This window comes from Diorhabda carinulata, chromosome 1 (genome assembly GCF_026250575.1).
Source record: "Diorhabda carinulata isolate Delta chromosome 1, icDioCari1.1, whole genome shotgun sequence".
Lineage (NCBI taxonomy): Eukaryota > Metazoa > Arthropoda > Insecta > Coleoptera > Chrysomelidae > Diorhabda > Diorhabda carinulata.
This window is the reverse complement of record NC_079460.1, coordinates 7,205,461-7,215,806: the sequence shown is the minus strand read 5'-3', so window position 1 is coordinate 7,215,806 and position 10,346 is coordinate 7,205,461. Positions and strand designations below refer to the sequence as shown.

At 29.5% G+C, this 10,346-nt stretch overlaps 1 long non-coding RNA gene across 1 annotated transcript; it reads left to right on the top strand.

Moving 5' to 3' along the window:
• The first annotated feature begins 1,067 nt into the window (after window positions 1-1,067).
• Window positions 1,068-7,280, top strand: LOC130893480 (uncharacterized). The gene is made up of 3 exons (XR_009059213.1): window positions 1,068-1,165; window positions 6,463-6,767; window positions 7,072-7,280. It is a non-coding gene; the product is annotated as an uncharacterized LOC130893480 (long non-coding RNA).
• The last annotated feature ends 3,066 nt before the right edge of the window (window positions 7,281-10,346 follow it).

Sequence of the window (10,346 nt, the reverse complement as noted above, 5' to 3'; positions counted from 1 at the left end):
AGACTTCCTTCACAAGCAGCTATTGCTGCCATTGATATAATCCATAGCTACACTGATTCTGCATGGGTAACTCCAAAAGGTATAAAATATTTCTCAAAAGAAAATGAATTAGTTTAAAAAATCTCATCTCAATTATTTTTGTAGCAAAAAACAATTATTCTCTAATCAGGTTTCTTTTACAAGAAATCAAAACTTTTATACATGCATGGCGCTTTTTCAAAATCTACGATATTGGATGAATAATTGAAAATAGCATTTGTTGAGTCTGCATTTGCATTTCTATATAGAAATTTATAAAAGAACATAAATTTTTAATGTCATTAATTTTAGCTTTTATTAAAGTCAATGAAAACAGCTTATTTAAGCAAGACAATTTTTGTGTTACTATGTTGGAAAATAGAATCAAATCGAAACGCAAAACAAATTTTTATAAATATATTTGATTTCAGCTATTTTCAAGTACAGAGAATTTGCGTGTTTTGTTACAAGGCAGACTTCCTATAAGCAACAGTAACTACATTTCTCATACAGCTCAATTCATCTAAACATTAGCTGATCCATTGTCAAAGGTGTTCAAAAGTTTAGAAGGTATTCCAATATTATTTTGAATAATATATATTTAAATATAGAGATCGTTAATATAAGATAGATAAAACCAAATATTCAAAAAACAGTCCTTATATTAAGTTATTATTTAGAAATTTTCAACATTTTCTTTTATAACAATTTTAAAATTATCCTTCGAAATATTGTGTAGAGATTTACTATGGTATCTACTCCATATAACGTTTGCCTTTATTAATTCAATTAAAGTGAAATGATTTGGATGAAATGGGTACACAAGCAAAAGTTAAACGACGATTGACTGGTCTATAACGACTTATACCTAAGCAACACCAACTCATCGTCAAATCTTACTACGTAGTAGCAGTAGTTGTAGTACTACTAGAAAGAGAAAAGGAAGGCAACAACACATTTAAACCGGTTTTCAATTCCAGCTGATGTGCTTTTTATTTCTGTAGTTTTTCTTCTTTTTTGTGAAGGTATATTAAACTTCGTGCATGTAAGAGTGATTTTAAATAACCAGACATTTAGTCGCTTTGACTTCATATCATTTCAGACAAAATCGTCTTGGTCCACTGGTTCTGTATTTAGTATCCCAATGGTCAGTATCATTACGCTCTATATTTATATTATGTTCGTGATATATATATAATACAGGGTGTTTTCTGCATAATTAATTTCATGTGAGTGTGAAGTTCATAGTCTATTTTGGCTTTAAATGAGTATGTTTTCGCGTCTTCGTCTTGGCGGATATTTTATTTAAATATTACTTTGTGAATATTTAAAATCTATATAGAAGTCTTTGGAAAATAACATGAACATTGATATTTATTGTAATAAATATTGTGTACATTTGAAGAAAAATATCTACAATATAGATTATTCAATATTTATGTGATAGTATATATCAGTATATACTTTTTAGTCCAGGAGATAGGGCTGCAAATTCCTACTTGAGTTATTTCTAATAAACTTTTATATGATAAACTTGTGGATTATTCAGAAATTATTCTAACAAATTATTTTGTTATTATTAATCTCTTTGAAATATAATTTTAAAGTAATGTCATTTAAGTATGTTATTCTCATAAAACGTAATGAATGCAAATTCTTGATTTCAATTGGTTTCCCACCGTTAGAAAATATTTTGACTTCCTACTTAAATTGGAGGCAATGGTATTTGTTTTTGAATGAGAATTTCAGGATAATTCTCAATTTTTCAGCTACATATCATGTTAATTCTTCTCCAGATGCTAAGAGCTCATTTGAAACTGGCTTATATTTATTGATTTATTTAAATTAAGTATAGCTTTTTTGGTAGATATTTTAATTTACTTCCAATGAGTCGAACCTTGGAGCTTCATTGCGATTAATTTTCTATTTCACAAGAAAGGAAAGATGAACTAAATTTCATGATTAAGTTCGAGTTCGTTTTGTGTGCATAATTTCCTCATTTACCCACTACACGCGTTTTTTACTTAAATAGGTTTTTGATATTAGGTACATATTCATAGCCAAATCTCGCATTAGAATACATTAGGTATGTCATATACAATTATTTGTGGGTTTTTGTCTGGGGTTCTATAATATCAGATGAATGTATACTTATTATGTATTGTTTATGTTATTTCGGTTTCTCAGTCAAATATTTCATATACCTGACATGATTTCCTTATCTTTCATGTAGCAGAATGCCATTTTATTCTTCCGTTGTATATCAGTATGTAGTTTTCGAATTTGTTCTCATTTTATCCAGTCGTCTTAATTAATCAAGTCAGTTTCGAGGCTGTTCTAGGTTCTAAGGTATGTAGCTGGCCTCACTTATAACTATCTTCTTTTATCCAGGCTTGAAACCGGTTTTGGGGTCACTGAGCTGCTTCATCCTACCAGCTCTCCAACAGATAGGTCGGATCGACAAATATAAAATTGAAATTTCCAATTTAATGTTAAACTGGTATCAAATGGTTTATTTTTGTTATCTTGGTCAACCTTCTCAGTGCTCATTTTACGTTACTAACAATGAATTATGATAATACCTTCAAATTTCACTCATCTAATAAACAAAAAACAACAAAATTGAGTGTATATAATTGTATTTGAGTTTGTTTTAACATTCGTTGTTAGTTCAAACAATAAAAATAATCACAGTTGTACAAACATTTATACATTGCCTTATTTCAATACTCTTCAATCTCTTTTAATTGCACAAAGAAACATTCAAAAAAAAAACTGAAAATATGTGAGGTTTTGAAGAGAGAAATAATGTATTTTTTATATGCGTACAAATAAGTTTCAACACATATCAATACACAGTATTCTTAATTATTCTGAGCAACTTAATGATATAATGCAAAAAAATTATCAACATATTCAGCACTTAATTAACAGCTTATTTCACACGTTTCAGATTAATTTCATACAGAAAAAGATGTAATATGTAGTAATACATAGTACATCATATTCATTTTGAACTACTACATTTAGCAATAGCAAACAAATATTCTAGCGGCGGCGACATGACGTTGATCTGATTAAAAGTTTATGGAATACCGTAGTAAAATAGTTGAATTCAATGTCGATATACTTATTGGTAATGGAAAAGGGTCTAACTTAGGAGCATAGTAAAGAACACCCATATCTAAGAACACAGAATAGAAAAGCATAATTGAGAAGATAATGACAGGATTGTTAATTCTGAAATTAGACTAAAACCACATTTAAGGAAAAACAGCAAGAAATATGGGAAGCAAGTGATTTGAACAAATTTGAACTGACAGACACAAGCTTTGATAAGTGTGGTGAAGAGGGATTTTCACGACAAAAGCTATTTTTTATTTCCTGATTTATGGAGGCAATATGTCCACTGCGTAAGTTCTCTTATTTTACGATGAGTACCTTCGTTGGCAGCATCAAGATTCAATGGGTCGGTGCAGCCTGAATGGAATCGTATTAGACGTATATTATATTATCAAGGGATGTAGACTAATACATAATCAAAATATACAATAGGCTTAACTAGTAAGAAAGCATCAAACCATGTGGATCTGTGTTGCAAAAGAAATCTCTAAAACGAACAAATATGAAAATGAAATGAAACAAATGAAAGAAAAAATATCAGTTTACAGTACCAAAGAAAACCATATTCAATTTTTGGAGGCCAGAGGATCGGAAAATTACTGAAAGTATCCAGTAGCTAAGCCAATTTGCTACTCTTTGTTACATACGCGAAACCTATTGAAATATGAAAATAATTGATCAATCAAAAAACAATAGTTAGATATAAACAGACGTTATCCATTCAAATAGACTAAAAATCAAAAGCATTTTTTCAAGAATTGATATATTTTCTCAAATACACGAGTGAATTTTTCATATTCCTCATTTGACAACAATTATAATGTTCCCAAACTTCTGCAACCTATTCATAATTTTTATGCAAAGAACATGTTAATGCCACGCTCCATTGTTCAGATTGTTGATTTCAGTTGAATCTGATTAGCAGAATCTATTTCTGGTATTGCATAATATGTAAACAGGTATATCTGCGTTATATTTTTAAATTTGTTATCTTATGCAGATTTTTTAAGTCTGCTAATAAAGAGGTACCCGTATGGTACTTGCATTCTTGATAATCCTAACAATGTTTCAAGGTTTTACTTCAGGAAATGCAGCCACTTTTCAAGGTAAGTAGATGAATTATTTAAAATCATGGAAAACCATTGAGAGTGTTAATGTTCTAATAGCATTATTAATGATTATTTCAATTTATACTTTATATCTAAATAAATATATACAGGTCGGGCTTAATGTGATATGAATATCTAGTAATATTGTAAATCGTAATATAAATTCAGCATGAGAAAAAGTTTTATTGGATAATAGTATAGCGCTAGGTTATTAAGAAACTCGATTTTTCTTGAAATTATTCATAAAAACCTACACATGAATATAATAGAAGGTGGATTGTTAATAACGTATTCATTAAAAAAGTATTTGTTTCAAGTGAACAGTTTATCGTATCTAAAGTATATATATTGTTGACGAATAAACGAATATTACATACAGTACAATTAATTATTAAGTATTATCCTTATTGCAACTGGAAGAAGTTGGGCAGAAAATACAAAGATCTAAAAATTTTGTAAAGTGATATTCGAGTAAATTCTACTAACACCATCCAAACTGTTTGTTCACATATATTTGGATACTTTGAAAAATGTTTTTAGATTTCACTCTTTCATTACCAAATGTATAATAATAATTTCAGCATGTTTTTGATTCTTTATTACTTTTACGTAAATAGTATTCTGTGTCGGTAGAGCTGCTGATTTCCAAATTATTTTCGATTAAAGTTAATGATAAAAACTATCTGCTTATTTCACATGAATTTGGTTATTAATTTAACAAGGTTGCTGATAAATTTGGTTAATTCTAATCTTAAATTTCCATGAATCTCTCAATTTTTCATTTCTTCCAATCATGAAATTATGCTGTACGGAATTTATCTACTTTACACTTACTATAACGACAGTGTCGTAGATTCTATTTATCTCTAGGGTAATAGATTAAAACCATCTTTCAACAATTTTACAAGCTTGAACAAAAATATTTATAGGTGCTGTAATACAATAATCTGTACCTTGGTAAAAAGGAATATTTTATACTAGTGTATTAGGTTGTTTCTCCTGTTACTATAATTAGAATTCTAAATGAAACATCTTGCATGCTGACGCATTTTATTAGAAGTATTGTCCTCATAAATTTCGTAGCCGAATGACCCTCATACTTGTATTAGGACTTTTTTGTGAAAGTATTCTTCATTGATGAGATTTATGATATCTAATTCTTGAAATTTTTTTCTTATAGTTTGGTTTGGATGTGTTGTTTTAGAGAGATGTTTTATTTTTATCCAGATTTTTTTTTATTTTGACTCAATGCGCTATTTCGATGGGTAATATGTGACCTTAAAAATGGTTTTCTTTCATATTTTCGAATGCGCCTTTATGCAGTTAATAAAGAAAAACAATGATTGACCTAGTTATGGATGGGGAACTAGCACTTTACCTAAATAAAAAATCTTAACGGTGAACTACTTACTTTTTTATTGTAAATACAGATGCAGATTCACATGTTTGTTTAAAGTTTTTGTTAGCGGAGTATAACATATTTTCTCTGAAAATATCATAGCATTTCCCTATTCCCTGTTTAGATTTTTTTATGTATAACATCTGTTCTTTATGAGCAGTGATATTTGTTATTTTAAAGAGAATTTTACTACTATAAAATTGAAGTATGGTATGGAGCCGAAGTTAAAGGGGAGCACGAAAGGAAGTGTAAACAACCTTATGAATATCAATTGGTTTTGTGAGAGTCACGTTTTTCATAAACAAATTCAGTTTAAACAACTAAAATATAACATCATAGAATGTTTGAAATACTGATTTAGAAATAAGGCCATTTACTTAATCTTTATTCGATGTAATTAATATGGGTACAGTTTAAAGGTTGGAACGTTAAAAAACAATATATCAAACGTTATCTTAAAAATCATAAATTAACAAAATTGCTTCGTACACATCGTTTCTATATTATCTAACTTTATTCGAAGATATTTGAATGAATGTGAAAGACAATTGTTTTAAAACAAATGTTACATAAACAATTGCTAATAAGAGTGACATAAATAATTATTTTTTCCAATATTATATATATATATATATATATATATATATATATATATATATATATATATATATATAATATAATCATATAAAATTTATTTTTAGGTACGACTAATGTCAAAATAACTCTTTCCTCACTTTCCAATAACTGAACCATGCCGACACGACGTGTGGATTACTTTGCCTCACGTGGTTCATGTAGGTTTTTTTTTTCCAGCGCCAGCAGAGATGGGAGTCACACACCTAGGTATTATGAGCCTTCTGTAATAAAATTCAGAGGGACTTGGCATATACCAGATGAAAAGATGGACAGTTTTTATCTGTTTCTGACAGCATGAATAAGCAAAACTAACTGAATATTCTTCGGCAAAATACATAAAATTTTCTTAATTGTGCTCCAGACTTCCCCTACTTGTAAAAGTTGCAGCTATTGAAATATATCGCTCTTTTGCTTAGGTATATCAAAATGTACATCTTTTTCATCTCATACCAGTGCAAGGGCAACCATCCTGAGGGTTTTTGGTAAGGTTGTAGTTTTACATTAATTTTTGATATGCGACAACTAAATACAGTTAAATAATGGATCAAAATATATAGAATATTTATAGAACTATTTTAAGACGGTATAATTGCTTGCAAGTAAAACTTGAAAAAACATTTATGAATAAAATTGCCGGATTTATTATTTCTTTATATTCATTTGATTATATATATCATCAACCTTTGGTTATTTCATATTGTATCGGTTTTATTGATATAATTGTGTATTATACAAGTACGAAAAGTTATGAAATAAACTTCTTTGTTAAAATGAATTTTTTTTCAGAGCAGCTTTACACCACCACGTATGTTTATTTCGAATGATGTGTTTTAAGCCAGTCTTTATATCGTCAACGTTTTCGTCCTTTTGCCAGGCCTTTTCTTTTATGGAGTAGAAAACGATACTATTTCGCAGATTTAAGGCACCCGACCCCAGGGCCTCCACATAATAAGGGTCCCCACAATAAAGACTTCTGAAAAAATCTTTCAATCCATTCATTAACACTTAAATTTCTCGTTCAAGACTATATTCATAAATTTTTGTACAAGAGAATCTACTTGGTTTCACAATAAACTATGTATTTAAAATCTGGTAGTGGAAAAAAAATTATTTGAAAAATTATTTGAAAGAAGGACTCCATTCCTTTATTGCCTTTAGTTCACTAAATATGGCCCCGCTATTTCTTGGTTTCACTGGAATTTTTACTTTGGCTTTGGTCACTCAAAACTTCGATTGTATTACTGATTAACACTTTGAAGTAAAATCAAATTGACACTATGTACTGAACTAAAAATGACTACGCCACTGGAATTTCGACGATATGAAGAGTAAGAAACAGCAACATTAAGCGATAAACGGAGTTCGTCATAGCGCGTAGAAAAATCCAGTGAAAACCTAGTATTGTTTAGTTATATCTATCTTTTCAATTCTTAGTTAATATCTGAAGAATAATTGTTGTGATCAAGTTCACAACTCATCCTTCTTCAGATTTAATGTCTAATAAATAATACTGATATATAACAGAAAAAGAAAAACTGAAATGAAGAAGCGCGAAAGTAATTTATATAAGCATAAAATAAAAACCCACATGAAGCATATTAACGGTAAAATAGTGCAACATAAAGGTATAAAATGAGATGTACCCATTGGAGATTCTAAATATAATGAATTAGATGAAAAAGTATTAGAGTTACTAAGTGACTTATCTAACTTTTGAAGTTCTTTTCATAGAAATTATCGGCATGCATTTAATTTCTTTATATACGTTAACAAAAACGAGTAACGTCTTCTTATTGTTGTTGTCCAGTTGAGCGTTTCAGAGATAGTTGTCTTAAGAGGGGAATAAGTGCCTCCCCGATCTCACTTAATGTCAACATAGTATTAAAATAATTATATGACACACAGAGTAATCTTATTGTATTCTTCATAATATAGTACATATTAAACTAGTGTTATTTACTTCCTCACCAAATTTACTATGTCACTATTATTATAGCAATCTGGTCCTAATTCAAGGTAATTATTATAACAGTATAGGTCTGCCTCTAAAGTTGATACTACTCTCGATTTAAAATAAAAATCAGACCTAATTATTGGTTAGCACGAAGATAATGTTGGTCCTTTTTCTTGTTTGTAAAACCTGTTTGAGTCTTTAAATAAATTAAAATTAACGTCCTCAAGATAGTGTGTAACCTACATCATGTGTTTTTAATTTTATGTTATAAAACAAGATATATCTGCTAGTAGTAGTAGCTTCAAAGACGATTATTATGAGACGCTTATTGATGATTTTCTTACTATACGTTTCTATGTACGGGATATGTCACTAGTCCAGTAAACTTATTGAATTTTTACTTGAGCGCTTTTGGTATAGTGAATGTCATTTTCTATATTATAAGTTCTTGTATACAAATATAAGTTTTTTATACACCGCGTCCAAACAATAATGATACACAGAACAACTGCTAATCCAAAATATGATAAATGCACAAAACATGTGAATTTAGTATGCCTTTCGTTTCCAAACTATAGGGATTGTTGAAAACGGAAAAAATATTAAGGGACATAATTTTTTCCTTGCTTCGACTTATTTTTCCAGATGTTTTCAACACACTTACCCTAAAAAACTCACAGTGAATAATTTGTAATATTTCAATAAATATTATTCAAATTCAATAATAATTTAAAATATTGGTTATGTTAATATATTTGATATATAACTGCCATTGCTACAGAGCTATCTATCACTATTGTTGCTAATACTATCTCATCCGAAACAATAACTATTGGTTTAATAAACATACAATTTTCGAAATTTAATTCTCAAGTACTGTTTGCTTCTTTTGGAATAAGATTTATAGCGTTTCACTATGTTAATGTGGCAACTTCATAAATTGCATCATGTAACAAGCGGTCAAATTCTGCAATTTCGAACTTTTCATTGACAATTTATCGATAATATAATGAATGTTATGTGCTCGATGTTGTTTGGATATTCACCATTAGCACCACTGTAATAATTGGAGTATCGTCGTATTCATGCCTCTTTTAACACTACCATGGATAGACAGCTTTTCGACTGTTTAAAGTGTTAGGACGAGATACCTTATCCATAATCGCAAGTTTTTTTAGATAGAAAAATAATACTACTTTTTCCAAGAAATCCACGATCACTGATGAAAACCTATCGATAAACTATCAAGAGTACTTTTTGGACTTTTATACCCGCATGTCCAGCATTTACCTATGTCTGGAATATAGACTAAATTTCTCGATTTTGCCATTTTACAGAGGTAGGTAGTTTCGCCTTTCTATCAATGTAGATTTCATGTTATGCTTAGCGGCAAATTTTGTGCAATATTTTATGGGGATGTCTGTTAATATCTGTTCAATATATATCCCTCCTAAGTAATTAATTTCAATAGATTCTCGTCATTTGCTTTATAATGAAAGTCAGTCAGATCACTCGTATGACAGTTTATACTAATATGTATTCAATTTCCAAATTTCAAAAAAATATTTAGAAACGAAGAATAATTTGAGAGATGCTGATGACCATGAAAATTGACATATTCACTATCATTTTAATTTTAAACTCTTCCCACTGGACCTTTTAAGCTTCTTAAAATTCCCATCCAAATTTTATTCGTAATTATGTCTTCATCATCATTTTCCTTCGCAGATGTGGATTGTGTTCAGTCCACATATGAATCCAAGAACCTAATTCTATTATGATTTTCAAGATCAAAAATCCTGTTTGGCCAAATCAGGCTAAAAGGATGTGCAATGACATTATTTGCACGTAAAAATTCAACTATCTGCTGTGTACGACGCTGCATTTTCGTGATCCAACATAAGCCCGTGATTCTTGATTGACTCAAGAACTGCAGGTGTCGTGTACCAATTTGCTATAACTGTACGTTGATCTTTGATGCTTTTACTAATTCTATACCACGGAAAAAACAAAGTGAGTAACTTTCTTGACAGGTTTTTGCTATTTCGACATTGTAGGTGAATCTTCGTGAATCCATCCATGACGATGATATGTATATTTCATTTCC